This window comes from Phoxinus phoxinus, assembly GCF_949152265.1.
Source record: "Phoxinus phoxinus genome assembly, chromosome: 10".
NCBI lineage: Eukaryota > Metazoa > Chordata > Actinopteri > Cypriniformes > Leuciscidae > Phoxinus > Phoxinus phoxinus.
The window spans coordinates 26,184,405-26,200,503 of NC_136885.1; the positions used below are offsets into that span (position 1 = coordinate 26,184,405).

The 16,099-nt window shown below is 36.7% G+C and overlaps 1 long non-coding RNA gene across 1 annotated transcript in view; it reads right to left on the reverse strand.

Annotated features, from left to right (window-relative positions):
* Positions 1–16,099, reverse strand: part of LOC307005530 — a 129,965-nt gene that overhangs the window by 12,023 nt on the left and 101,843 nt on the right. Inside the window, exon 3 of the long non-coding RNA XR_013799288.1 lies at positions 3,695–3,799. This is a non-coding gene — a long non-coding RNA (uncharacterized lncRNA). The remainder of the gene's footprint in view (positions 1–3,694; positions 3,800–16,099) is intronic.

A 16,099-nucleotide genomic window follows, 5' to 3' on the forward strand; every position in this document is an offset into this window, starting at 1 on the left:
CAAGTGCCTACGTGGACACTTTAATTTGTATCAGTACACATATTATAATATTTATTAAAAAATATTTTTTTCTAAATAATATACCAATTCGGTTACACTTTATAATAACTGCATGCTATCAATCATTAGTTATGCATTAGTAAACAGTTAATTCATCATTTATATGGCATTAATAGACATTTATAATCCGTTTATAAATACAGCTATACATGCTTTATACTTGATTTAAAAGCATATCTATAATGTGTTTAATAATTGTATTTTCATACTTTATTAATGATCAATTTATCATTTCTAAATGAAGTATAGCATTATTTACACACCAGTTATTTAGGAGTTGTCAGAGATTCATAAGATCACTTAGAAAGTGTAAGTAAATGATTAATAAACTATTTAAATATACATTCATACATCGTATTATTCAGACATATAGTAATAGTTACTTAGTGTGTTAATAAATGCTTTATTAACATGTATTTCTACTGTAATTCAGGGTTAATTCAGGTAGTTATAAAGCATTTAGTATTGGTCAGTTAACTCTTTCTGAGCTCATCTAAAGTGAGGACTAGTTATGCCTTATAAAGCATTTACAAGGAGATTATAATTATAATTGTTTCAATTGTGGTTTATTGCGGTCCCCATAATCAAAGCCCTAAACTTCTGCCAGATAAAAATTGCTCTAATTGCAAAGTAAAAAAAATTAGTAAATGTCATATCCAACTGTTACAACTTTGATATTGCTACATTCTCAAAAGGGTCTAAACTATTCTGGTCTTTAATTGGTCTTCCAGTCTTGCTCAGCCTGGTTTTTGGGCAAATTTTCACATGATCAAGTTGGAAGACCTGTTAAGCTGTTATTTTCAGCACGTTTTATTAAGCAAAACTTAGTTTTGTATACATTTTGACCATGACTGTTCTGTGATTGGTGAGTTTGAATCAGCTTAGATTCAGAGAAAACTGTACAATTTATATTAAATATATTATAATTAAATAAAGTCTCCAGTTTCACTGTTGCCATTCTTGCTGCATTTTATGTGTAAAGTAGTAAGTAGCATCCCAAACACCGCATTTGTGCCAGCTGATCTCAAACTGGAGCTGATGGAAACTCAGACTATAATGCAAATATTGTAAATGAGCCATATAAAAACACTAGAAGCATTAATTTGTGAACTTCAAAATGAAAGAGTTTAAAGAGATGCAGTTTCCACATAAAAATGAATCTGTGCGGAGGTGATATCAGGAGTGGCCTGAGGTGGCCAGCGAAAACTCGTTATGAATGATTCATTTTCCGCACTAGATGAAAGTCCCAGTTTCTGCCTTTGATGTGCAGGCCACAGACAGGTGTTGAGTTCACAGCAACCCAGGGCGGACCACCTCTGCACTGCATCGCCTTTTGTTTATTGACTCGTCTGCATTGCTTGGACTACGTGTCAGATTGAGTAAAGATCCCACAGTGGTCATTTTCAAAGAATCACTCTACTACACTTTCTATTCGGCTCACATTTGGCTGGTTCTTTCATAGTAGGAGAAATCCCTTTTATACTTCATGTTTTCAGAATACCAGAGACATCCCAAGTTCTGCCAAAGCTTAGATTTTTGTGTCTTTGAGTAAGCAAGACCTCAAAGAAAAGCAAGAAAAGGAAGCTGACCTGAACCACTCTCCACTGGATGTTCAAGTAAGATAACAGTGGTTCTCAACCAGGAGGCCTTAAAGTGATAGTTCACAAAAAAAAAAAAAAAAAAAAAACGGACCTCAACAATGTTCAAAATAATCATATTTTCTGCATAAGAAAGAAAGTTATGCAGGTTTAGAACAACATGACGGCAGTTGATCACAGAATTTAAAATGTTGGGTGAACTTAGATGGGTTGAAATTATTTATAAGAAGTTACAGTATATATATAAAAAACTTAACTACCTTAATGTTTGTTGTTAAAAAGCTAAAAAAAAAATCTGACGTCATATTCCTTATTTTAATTTGTCCCCCTGTTTTTATAGATGAACATTGTTTTATATATATATTATATATATATTTCTTATAGAAAAATTTAGGGTTAGAACATTTTTCTTTGAAAGAAATGAATACTTTTATTTAGCAAGGATCCATAAAAATAATGTAGCCTATATTATGTAATTTCATTATGTGGCACACACTCATTTCAAGCTGTCAAAAAAACGCAATAACTGTCATGTTCCGTGGTGTTTCATTTTCAAGGACTTTAAGTTTGTCTTTATGTCCTGTTTCTTTTCTATTGCAAATGTTTCTAGAATGTTTATCATTGGTTGTCATGGTTACTTATTGTTTAATTGATTACTCCACCTGTTCCTTGTTTTGATCCTTGATTAGTTGTGTGTATAATGCCCTCAGCTTCATTCACTCATTGGGTGTCATCCGCTAATGGCTCATCCGAAATCGAACGCTATACCCTCATTTACTATTCCCTACATTAGTTCACTAATATAGTTCACTTGAGGGAGCGAATGAAAAATGAGTGAGTGAATTCGGACACTGAGTCTGCCTAAAGGGCTGCTGCTTTTGTATAGTTTGCGTTTTCTATTCAATAATTATTTGAAACATTTGAATTTGAAACATCCAGTAATAAGATGAAAATATTTATCATGAAAACTATGAATAAACCTTAATTAAACAATTAAAACTACAATTAAAGCTACAATAATTATTTTTTTCGCTAACCTCTTACAATTACAAAGGTGTAGGCTTATGACGCAGTGACGAGCTGAATGATGGGACTTGCTGTCAAGCTGATGGATCTAATAATGTTAATGGATGAGTGAAAACATTCATGTTTTTTAACATTACAGTGGTATGAAGCAGGTCGCGATTGCTAATAATAGACAGATATCACACGCGAGTCCCGCTGATATAAAGGAAAAAGGATATTTAATTCTACCGAACTACCCGCAAGTGCTGAATTACTACTCACACTGGTCAGTTTATTTGGCCAATTAAACTTGTGAGGTAACGCAGCGCTGGTTCACTTGCTCTAATGTTACACTATCACACTAAACAGCATTTGAGTGTGTTGAAAGTTATAATGCTATTCTATGTGTTAGTTCGTTTGCTATATGAAACTAGCAGCTTACTAGTAAGCTAGATCAACATTAGAATAACATACAGATCATATTCTAACATTTCATCATGTTGAGCAATATAACATTGATTTGTTTTATGCACATTTGCTCACCTGTCTAATAAAGAATGTTCAAGAGCGGTGTCGCTGTCAAGTCGTGACTCGTGAAGCTCTGTCAAGTCCAAGTTTGTCACGGACGTGGAGCTCTCGGAATCTCGAAAACGCCACGCCGATATTGAGCCTCATTTTAGTTCTCCTTTTTTGTCCCAAATTCTGCTGGCCACGGTCCATAATGTTGAACGAAATAAGAACAGCGTGCCGCTAAACGTTACGCACTACGCAGTTGTCCACGTCTGTCGCCATGGTTACGTCATGGCTATGGCAGTACAAGCGGAAACAGAGGATAGTGCGGATATTGCGTTTTTCCGGGAAGGCCATTATTTAAAATTGGAATTTCTCTGAAAAAAAAATCTCTGGAGACTTTTGGGATATTGTAAGTACACAACTGCAGGAAATATATATCACACTGTACAAGTGATTTTTGGATATTTTATTACAACAATTCTTAAATATTGTACCTTTAATTAAAATGAAATTTATACCTGTATTACGCTGTACCCACATTGGACCAGCGGTTCGGAAAATGGATGGATGAATGATTCAACTGCGGGCGCCATCTTCTGGTCAGTGATGTATGGAATGTGATTCTGAGGGCACACGTGATCCAAGTTAGCCGTTATGCTTTTTCTAATGTATCTCCCAATAGTACAACCATCTCTGTTGTACACTCGCTGTTGCGGTGCATTGTGGGATTGAATGAGTGCACTCGATAACGTCCACTATGGTTTCGGACACCACTACAAATGGCTGTCCCCTCAAATAGTGCCCTATTTAATGGTATAGGGGGTGATTTCGGACACAGCCATTGTCTGGTGCTGACTGTTTTGCACTGTAACGTTGCCTTTATTTTGTTTGTGGATTGCTCTCTTTTGTTTTATTTAATAATGTATCACTGCAATTAGATCCGCTACACTTACCTAGTCTTCATCTTCATCCTGGATTGTGACAGTAACAAACTTGTTACTAAAAAAGCAAGGTGTATCTTGCCTCCTAGGTTTAAGTCAGTTTCCGATACCAAGCAATCCAAATCTGATTTGGTTTTCAAATCTGATTTTAAGATGTTCACACACCGTCATTGTGCAAGTAATAAAATCTGATCAATTTGTTCAAATAGTGTAGTCAATATCTAGTTTATCTAGCTCCAGACAATTCATTACATATATCACGTCAGATCTGTTTCGAGATGCATTGAAAAGAAATCTGATTTTAATTGGATTTCAAACTGCATATAGATATAGTTTAGAGTGGGTTTGTGGCTTGTACTGTTGTTCTGATTTAGGCTGCTTTGATTTTAGCTGACTGTCTGAACAAAGCCTTAGAATTCAAATATTCAGTTTCACTTTATCTGAAATATGGCCATGGTCCTGAAATAAACTTAACGAAGAGTTTAAACCTACTTAAAAAGTTTCACTTCAGTGTAGTCTAAGTCTACTATTACAATTCTAGATGAAATGTTAATAAAGAAATAAGAACATTATTGTTGAGATCACTCATTTACGACCCCCTGGTGACTGTGGCGTTATGTTTTTGCTTTCTGAGAGCATGAATTGTCCTCTGAGTCTGTAAGACACAAATTAAAGATCTCCCTCTCAAGATAATCTGCATTGACATGCAAAGCCCTTAAGGCTTCTCTTTAGCCAAGACCTTGATGTGTCAATTAGATGCATAAACAGCTTCACTTTACTCACTTTGCAAAAGGAGAAACAAGTTTTCTTTGTTGCTAATAGTGGATTTAAAACAGTTCATCATTAGTCTCTTAGGCCAGATTACACCAAAGCCTTTTACCAAATGAGTTTTAGGCATTTGTTTTTTTAATCTTTATTCAAATATGGCTAAGCTTACACATAAATGTACAACTCCAAGTGTCTCTTCATTATATTTTGGAACATGTAGACCTCAAAGGAGCATATCAGCATGCTAAATATGACAGTGGAAAACAACAGTCTTATTAATAACAAATATTAAATATTGGGAAAGAAATGCATATGGAGAACATGCTTAGAGAAAGGTGCATGATGATTTTAGCTAACCTGATTGTCTTTCCGTAGCAGGCTGTTTAAGATGAAAACTGGCTTAATGAGTCAGGCCTGAGATAAATATAAAGCAATATAATGTAATCGCTATATGAAGGCTTCTCCCATGGGCAGTTTCACAATGTGAAATCTGTTCCTCCCACAAACCCCTGTTGCGTGTTCCCTGCCATGCTTTCTTTCAATTACACACATGCAGCATGAGGTGGTCACACAGCTCTCTGGTGTGTTTTTACATGCCCATCTTCAGCACCACTTGTAGCCTGTGCTGGAATAAAAAGCTTTGTATAGGTAGAAGATTAGAGACTCTGGCTGACCAGCACTTTAAATTCACTTTTCATGGTCCCCTCCTGCTATCAGTGCATATCTCTGTGGTAGAGTTATTGAGTGTGTTTACATGCACAACAAAAGGCTGAAAACTATCAAAAATAACAGATTTTTAAAGTGTTGTTGCTGCACAGATGTGCGCACAAGCCATGCACATAGTGAATTTGCCACCAGAGATTGGGGTAATGGAAAAAAAAATGTACATGTCCAACAGATTTTCCTAAACCATTTTTGACCTTCAAAATAAAAAAAAACATAATTTAAAGAGAGTTTAAAATGAAAATAAATGTTCCAACCAATCATGTCATTTCAACCCTGCTTTACCTTATTTATTCTGTGTAACACCAAAGAAGATCAGTGTTTTTTTGTTTTTTTACCATACTGTAAAAAATTGTGGGATCCAATGCTGTCCTGAATTTACTTTCATTGTAGGAAAGTATGAAAGTGGTCCAGCATGTGATTGATCACTTTTGCTGATAAATGCAATGTGGAACTCTGAGCAATTCTTTGTGCATTACTGTGGGTGAACAAACTAAAGCATAACAGATGCAGTGCAGATGCAGGAACAATTGCGTGAAGAAAGTAGAACAGTAACTTTCTTTGTGGCCGGTTTCGCAGACAAAGCTTAAGCCTATACTAAAATGCATTTTTGAGCCGTCTTAACTGAAAGCAACTTGCACTGACACATCTTAAAATATGTCAGTGCCATTATTTTTGTCTCAAGATTCAAACGAGTAATGTTTTGTTTTTCTAATATATATAAAAGCTAGTCCTAATTTACCTAAGGCCTACTTCTGGCTTAATCTAAGCCCTGTCTGTGAAACCAAGCCTTAATGTATTAGGACATATTTGTAAATAAGGTTAAAACCTGCTTAATCCCAATAAAAGCCTCTGATGAGCACCATGCACAGCCTATTCTTTTAAGCAACCTGGGTTGTACCTGTTTGTAACTCATAGGGCCCTATTTTAACGATCTAAGCGCATGGTCTAAAGGGTACGGCGCAAGTGAACTTAGGCCGGTGACACACTGGATGCGTGGCGTGAGCATGGCGTTTCTGTTGCGTGTCAGCTGCGTGGCGGCTGCGACGCGTTTTCTCTGTCTTTACACACCAGAACCGTGCCTGACGCGGCGCTGGCTTGCTGCTGCTGCTGTAAGTGACAGAGGGACAGAGTAGGTGACAGAGTTTCTCCACCTCTTCAATTAACCTGCCGTCGTCCATCGTTGCAAACTCGAAGTGTAGCCTACTTGAAAGTGTCAAGTCACGTGATTTGGATCACCCTTGTTCACATATGGGGAGAGAGTTGTGGAAGGCTATACTTCATGTTAAGCATACATAAATATAAAGCCCTACTGATAAAGGACATCGTCAACAGTATTGATGGCAAAATAGACTGTTTGACAGGTGCAATATTTGAAAATCGATAATTATTTATTTTTTTGTTTTTTAAATTACATTTATATCTGAATTTATGTCAACCTATAGACTTTCAAACATCAAAATGTCATTAATTAATATGTATTTGTGTACAAAATGACATATAAATATATTTTCCTATTATATCTTGCCTGGAAACGCTTCCAACACGCTTGCGTGTCGCGTGAAAAATAGGCGTCGGTTCTATTTCTAGCATACGCGCGTGTCACGCAAGCAGTCTGCAAGCTCTAACCTGTTAACATGGGAGCCGAAATAAAAACGGACACGCCACGCAGCTGAGACGCTTACGCCACGCATCCAGTGTGTCACTGGCCTTACGGCCTGTCCGAATCCACTTTTGCTAGTTTAACGACGGGGAAAATGGTCGCCAGGCGCATGGTCTAAAAGGGTTGTCTCTATTCTCTTATTAATGGGTCCCTTTAAATGTCAGTTGCACATCTTTATGTACACAATGTACACAACCACCTCCTGAAGTGGTTTGAGCGATCGGATTCAAATCCTTCTCGTATGCGTTTCGGAGGGCATTTACACCTGGTCTTTTCACGATCGGATAGCTATCCGATCACAGAAAACGCATGAAGTGGCCAGGTGTAAACAGCCCCTTAGAGAAGAAAAAAGCAACATTACTGGTTCAACAAAACAATGACACCGACATATTTTAAGATATGTCAGTGCAAGTTGATTTCAGTTAAGACAACAGACACATGCATTTTAGTCTGAGACTTGTCTTAAGCCTCGTCTGTGAAACCGGGCAAATATTGTTCAAATGAATAAAAAAATTTTTTGGGTCATCTTAAATTCTTTGCATGCATGTAAGTTGCTTTGCGGGTCTTCCAAATGAATAAAAGTGAGGCATGTGTGAAGGATGAGAACCGTAGGATTTCTGTTGCTTCAGTGGTAAGATGGCAGTTAGCTTTAATGTAATTTATACCAGTGTGACAAGCTCACAGCCAACAAAATCTTAGAGCTAATGAACTTCTTAGCAAAGAAGAATCAAAAGAACTGTAAATGTTGCTCTGGATATCATATAAAAAAAAGTGTTACCGTAGAAGGAAAAACTGAAAATACTGTGGCTATAGGCTATTGTTCACTCCAGGGAATGCTAAACTTGTAGTTTGCGATAGCCAGAAAACTGTGGACAGAGGGGAGAGAAAAAAAATCGATCTCTTCTTGTCACACACAACTCCATTTTCTCATAATGATTTCTTACTAGCCAGTGGCACTTCAAACAACCCCCCAGCTCCCTCCCACCACAGCAATGACATGGGAAAAGATGCAAGACTCCTTTATGTGTTTATAGATTTATTTTGTTTCTCAAATGAGCATGAAAAGTTTCTGTCTGTGCCACTTCACCATTTGTTCCTTTACATGTTTTATGGCAAACATCGGACAGCCATTCACTGAGAACAAAAGCTGTCAAAAATCTGTCTGGAGACTTTATTACTAGGAGAAGCAATGCACAAATTAATCAACTAGTCAATGACAACATACAGGTAATCACCACACTGAATGGTGCTTCAATGTGGACGTCTGCCTCTTTTTTGGTGTGAAAATAAGAGCGTGTGAATACAATCCTGGTGGATGTGGAAAAGCGCTTCCTGTGCCAGAGGTGAGGGGAAGGTTCTCTGAGCACCACAAGGTGCTTCGATTCACCACCGCAGGGAAGCCACAGCACGATCCTAAACGCAATGACACATGACTTTGTGCCTGACGCTTTGGACAGGAGCACGCTGGGTGATTTATGCCTGCGTCATCTCCCAGGTCCCCAGGAGCAAATATCGACTGCTTTTTTTCTTCTCAGCTGAAAGCAAATGGGAGGCAGCAATTTCTTTATTTTGGGAGCCAGTACAAATGGAACCTGCAAAGATGCAAACACTCCTGACAGGGAGCATTTTTCTCCAACCAATGCCTGATCTCAGAAAAAGTTTAATAGGTTACTATATTGATTTGTTATCCCTCTACAGGCTTTTGTGTGCCGGTTGAACATTCTCACACGGCAGGTGCTCTCAGACTCTGTCTCGGGTCATTCTTTTGGGAATGCCTAAGTTTGCATTTGAGATTGATGGCCCACTGGGATAATATCAGCCCCGAACACCTGCCTAACTACACAGCAGTGCTAATTTGATCATATTTTAATGGATTGCATGTCACTGTGTGGCATTGCTCATGCAGCTTGTGAGATTTTGATTAATCTTTTTTTTTTTTTGTCTTTATACATTTGCTCGTTAGAGGCTAGATATAAGTGAAATTTATATCGTTCCACTTTTAAAAAGAGTTCACCCTAGAATTAAAATTTCGTCAATTTGCTCACCTTCATGTTGGATCAAAACCATATTTACTTTTACTTTTTGGTAACATTAAAAATGGTAACAGTCTAAAAATAGTATACAAATACTCTGAGACCTAGTTTGTAGTTGCAAAGTTACTTATAGTTAGTAGAATGTCTAAAGTGGACCATCAAAATAAAGTGTAATCTACTTCTTTTTCTGTGGGACAAAAAGATGAATTTTAAAGAATGTCCTGGTTGCGTTTTGGAATATAGGCCTAATGCAACAGAGTATTTCAAGCTCCAAAATGATAAAAAAGCAACAGTAAAAGTATCCTGAAAGCAGTCTATATGATGCTTTGCGTTATATCATAATTTGCAGAGTTGGACAGTGATTCAATATTTGTCTTTTACTTCACTATAATTTAAAGCATAATATCTTATTCTTACTCTACATTTACTAATCAATTCTTGTGACTCAAATCACTTTGATGAATTGGTTAACAAATCACAATGAACAATTCATTAGCTAATTGGACTTATTGCAGGTCAACAACCGATTCACTGATTCATTTGGTGCGAGTCTCCAGTGAACGACATACTGAATTTATCATGACTGACTCAAAATGAGCCAAGAACTGCGAGTAATATGATCCTTTACTTTGCCTCCATTGTGCGGACAATTTAACATGATGACGTGAAAGTTACTAATAGTGAATTTTAGGTTTATTGTAAATGGAAATCATAATAAAGTGCCCCTATTATGTTTTTTTTTAAATATTCCCTTTTATGCCGTGTGTAATATCATCGGACTCGTGCTCAGATTGATATGGTAAAATCGACGTCATCTTTACTTTAGCTTTAGGAAGCCTCTGGACAGAGCTGGTGATCAGTTATGGTAATGCTGGTAATAGCTTCCAACAGGTGCTGTACGCAGTAGACCGATCACAAAAAATCCATCTGAAATAAAAAAACATTTAAAAAGCCATCTGGCCAATCAGAGCAGAGCAGGCTCTCCGAAAGGAGGAATTTATTCTTCTGGGGCTGATTCATCCATCGAGTCGTTTGAGAATAATTGAAAAATGTGGTGATGTTCAATATATATTATGAGAACATTAAACAGTTTTTTTTACTTTTAATGCATGTCAACCTGTTGTAGGAGATCTCCAAACCATGTCCTAAAAACATTAGGAGCCTTAAAATAGCATAATAAGGGCACTTTAAGGTTATATATGTTGTTTTTGAAGAAAATCTGCAGTGAAAGTGTAGCTTTAAGCTCATTGCACTCAACCGTGGGTTAGTCCATTTTTGACCCAAACATGGGTTGAAACAACCCAGATTTGTTTTTGTGTACATATGTAAAAAAAATAATATTATTATTATTATAATATATAATAATATTACCTGTCTTTATGGGGTAGGCAACTAAGTTGTTGCAACATAATGTTAAAATAACATAAATAAGTAAAACTATACGTCAGTATATTATACTGTTTGTTCATTGTTTTATTTATTTTTTATAGTACTTTGTGTTAATCTGTTGACTGACCCAGTTTCCATGTGTTCATTGTCCCCCCAAAAAGGACGCACATTGAGGCAAATGCTGATCGAATTTTCCAAACTATTCATTTAACTTGCGTGACGACCACTGAAATCAGCAATTATAAGAGAATTTAATATGATAAAGATTTCAATTTAAAGCCATCCTCCTCACACTCTCCTCTGTGGAATGTTTCCTGTGTCCTCTTACAGGCAAGTGTGCCTCTGTTCCACCACATAATTGCATTAGGTATTATCAGACACAGATACAAGAGCTCGGTGGAGCGTAGCAGGCAACTGCAGCTCAGGGGGGCAGTCTGAGGCTTGGCCTGCATTGACATCACCCTCCCTCACCCAAGTAATAGACTGTGGATTATGCATTATTGAATAATAAGAAAGAGAGAGGAGCCAAGGCTGATTCAATTTCTCCTATAAATATTTTATTTTTCATTCACCTCTCAGCAGATTGGCCCTTTCTCTCCTCTTTTCAGCCACTTAATATCTTAGTCTGGTCACAGATGGCTGCAGGGGTGTCTTGTATAGATCGTGCAGCGTTGGCAAAGGTCCTGGATACAAGAGCATCTGTTGAGAGCATGAGCTTTGACATGTGGACCAGGCGTTGAAAACAGCAGTAGTACTGTAGCACTACATGTAGAGGAAGTGTGGAGCTCAGTCAGATTTAAATTCAAAAGCCAGTGTCAAGACGTTATATGCAGAGAGACACAAGAAGCCAGGTTCTATCATGTACATGTACATTTGTCATGTCATGCAAGTTAGATAAATGCCATGATTCAGCATGATGCCTGTGAGAAATTATTAATTAATATATATCATGGGTTTTCAAGTTTTGAAAAAATCCTATTTATAAAGTTTGAGTATAAATTAACTGTCTGGTTACAGATATTCTTCAAAATATCTCTATTTGTGTTCAGCAGAAGAAAGAAATTCATACAAGTTTGAAACAATTTGAGGGTGAGTAAATGATGACAGTATTTTAATTTTTAAGTTCCTTTAAGAGTCATTATATAACAACGTAACATGTTTTATTTTACTAAATGAAACAATTGGCTTTTATATAACCACCACAATGATTTATATTGTATTATATTATCATTGAAAATTTTAAAGACTATTAATAGCATATATTTTATTTATGCTAAAACTAAGGTTGTCAATCTTGGGATCTCATGATTTCCAAAAAATGTTGGAAGGCAGAATGAAACAATAATATAACATTTGAAAAATGTGTTATTTAGTTAAATATTTAATATTTCACTCAAATTTCACAAAGACCGCATGCATGTGGACCCTTGGGGGACATGGACTCCTGTTTGAAAAGCCCTGATGTACTTCAGAAAGAGTTGAGAGGATCTAAAGAGTATAGACTGGTATTTGACTTTAGATAAATCTCTAACATCAACTGAAGAAGAAACCATCATAAAAGAGACATGGAGACAATTATTTGTTATCTAGTGCCTGATCTTAAAAGTTGAATTAATCAGCCAAGAAACCTTTGAATCAGATGGGCCCATTACTATGCACTTGGAGAGCACTCTTATTATAGCTGGTGGCTGTTAAATCTCTAAAACACATTCCCAACTAAAGCTATCTACAACTTTGTTCTCCTTCCCTTTGAGCTATCTGAAGGTCAGGTTTGTTTGACAGATTTTGTTTGCCTGGGAGCTTGAGAGCTCCACTTCCCCCTGTGCACCGCTTCTCTGTTGGCTTTGCGTGATTGGGTCATCTGTTTGATCCTGCATTGATATTCAAAGTACCTTTTGAAAGTAAAGCAATATGCGGCCTTCTGCAGCCACCATTTTATCCCCTTAAAGGTGAGACGCTATCAGAGCTTTCATCAGCAGCAGTCCAGCGAGGTCGACTACACGTGTTCACAGGCTCTCAAGGGAACACGGCTCTCATAAAGACAACTATTATAGCATACAGTTTCTCAGGAGGCTTTATGGGAAATAAAAAGTCTGATTTGAGGTGTAAACATGGGACTTGCTGATGTTGAAAAAACAGACATGGTGAAGGTGACAGCTTAATGCTTCCCTTTTGAATGGTCACATCTTGCTCACATGTTACTGTAAGTCCATTAATGCAAAACCATTGCATTGATTTCTGTCCCTTTAATACAGAGCACTTATACATTCTATTGACTTTTCAATTGATCCTTTTTGTTTTTTTATCAGCTCACGAATTTCAGTGCAAGAGTTCAGCTTGCCCTTAGATGGCTTATGATTTTATAATTAAAAAAATAAAATAAACATTTGTCATTTTAGGATATATATATGCAAAGAAATTATATAAAATATTTTCCTCATATTGTAATGGTTAATCAATCTTCTAGGGTCATTAAAACAAATATTACGTACGTGTGTGTGTGTGTGTGTGTGTGTGTGTGTGTGTGTGTGTGTGTGTGTGTGTGTGTGTGTGTGTGTGTGTGTGTGTGTGTGTGTGTGCGTGTGTGTGTGTGTGTGTGTGTGCGTGCGTGCGTGTGTGTGTGTGTGTGTGTGTAAGATTGATTAACCATTAAAATATGAGGAAAATATTTTATATATTTTTAACATATTTTAAATATAAGGGAAGAACAAAAATATTTGGCAAAAAAGCAAACTACAGCTACAGGATTTTTTTATTATGGAAAAATAAATGCAATGAATGCATTTGTCCACACAATTTGCCATATTTCATTGTGTTATCACAACTAAAACAATTGACTTCAAGAACACCTAAACAGTATTCTTACAAAATCTTTTACAAATGTTTTATATTTGAATAAAGGGTGAAGATTATGCCTATTATACACCTTTTCACAATATGTAATATAAGTATCTGGTGTTCCCAGAATGTGTATGTGAAGTTCCAGCTCAAAATACCCCACAAATCATTTATTACAGCTTGTGAAATTTGCCCCTATTTTGGTGTGAGCAAAAACACACAGTTTTTGTGTGTGTCACTTTAAATGCAAATGAGCTGCTGCTCCCGGCCTCCTTTCCAGAAGAGGGTGGAGTCTTTACATCTCGTGCTTCTGACACTCCAGCAACAACAAAACTGGAGAATGTCACGCAACCAAAATGTCAGTAGTGGTATTCAGCCTTACATGTTCGAACCGGAGACAGAAACTGATGGAGAGACTTAGGAAGAAGTTACAACTATTAGAACAAAACTGGACATTTCTGAATGGTCAGTAGATACATTTATGTTAGTTGTTGTGGAGTTAAGTTGATTCAACTCATCGGCTAGCATGTACCGTGATGCTAATCTAAAAATCTTTAAGAAACTACTTTTGTGCAAATCAAGTATTGAACTGACCCGTTAAGCATGATTTGGGTAAACATATAATACTTAAACGTTTCTTTACGGCAAATTTCATTCATATATGAAATTTAACCACGGTGTCCACAGTGACTCAGATGCCGAGAGTCTATGGAGACTCTTATGTTCGTTGGTACATCTAATAACCGAACATTTGTAATGTTTGTTTATTTTGCGCAGACATTGTATATCTCACTCACTCAGTATATCTCAAAACTTGCTTGATTGGAGAGACGGTTTATGATTGATGGGGAATATAAAAAAGGAGTGGGTGGATTTTCAGCATTATAGGCTGGTTGTTTACACACACTGTGGACACACATCTGTGTTCAAACCCCTTATCAAAGTACATTTTTCATAATAGTTTCCCTTTAAATTGCATAATTTTAAGGTTATGAAAAAAAGATCTATTGAAAGGTCAATAGAATGTATAAGTGCTGAAGACAATCAATGCTGTAGTTTTGCATTAATGAATATGACATGCAAGCAAGATTGACAGCTTGATTGCTAAATGGATTGCCATCAAAGGCTTAAGGTTCAGTGAAATGGACACAAAACAAGTAACATCTTGAGAAATATATGTAAGACAATAGAAAAAGCGAGAACAAAACAAAACAAAAAAAATACTACATCACTTTCAAAAAAGAATTCCTTTAATATTTGATGAGCAACATCATTAATGAAACATTACTTAAATTGCCCAGCCAAAGCCCCCCACGTACAGATGTCTGGGTTGACAGCAACAGTCAGGCCATGGAAATCAAAACAAACGAGAAGGAGACGGTGAGCGGGGCTACCACACAAACGATAAACGCTAATTAGTTCCTCTAATGGAAGAGCACATTTTAAGCAATTACGAACCAGGAGACACGCTCATGAATAATCCTGCCAGGGCGGGAGGAGAGTCCTTCAGAAGGCAGAGCTCTGAAGTCTTTCCTGTTGCTATTCAAAGGAGGTTTTACCTTGTAGAAACAGATAGTTATGCTAATTTAGAGTGGTAAAAAAATGCTCAGTGTTTTTCATGCTATATATCAACATGGTCTCTTTCTTATAGCATAATAAAATCGACGTGAAGTAGCATTTTATGCACTGATTTGTTTATTTTTGCAGTATGTATTTACTTATTTGGCAAGAAATCAGTAGGCCTACAATCAGCCGGATATTACTGCAAAATAACATGATCCAATCCTATCATGGTTTTTTTAGCCCTCGTGACCGGCCAAAAGCACATTATCACTTTCTTTTACTTTCTCACTTTCACTAGCCCCAATCTTTCTTTATTTAAACATACTTTCACCTGCTTTTTCCTTTAAGAATATGTAAATTACACAGTAACTATTCACATTTATTGTATCTAAATAAGCTACAGTATGTACAAAGCATAGGGCCTATATCTCAATGAAATTATTTTAATGGAGCGTAATGAAGAAAATCACATAGGCAATTATTTCAAAGATTTCATTGCACAGGGCTGTAAGGCAATGGCAATGAAACATGCCTTTATAACTGAATAAACACTAAGATATTGTATAAACACATAAGAGGATAATTGCCAGCTCTGTAGCCTCTAACCAAACAGAAATGCCGCCGTTGTAGCATTTTTTAAATGTATCTATTTTATTTATCTTAACATTTTCACGAGGTGATTATGAGCATGTATATGTTAAACAAACAGGCCTCGGTTCAGTTGTTAGTGTTGGCTCCTCATTATGAGTGTAATGAAACAAAGCCTGCTAGACAAGCTTCAGTGGCACACCAAGTAGAAGAGATGTGTCCAAGCCATGTTTCTGTCTGTTGTCTCTAATTAGCGCATTCATTATACAGGGACCAGAGACAGGCTTCAGGCTTCATGAAGAAGAGCAATGCATCACACAGTCAAAGCACAAATAATACATGTTGGTTCAGCATTTTAACCTGTCTGCTTTTGCAAAAAGTGTAGTTTTCTTAAAATACAATGGGGTCTGAGAGCAT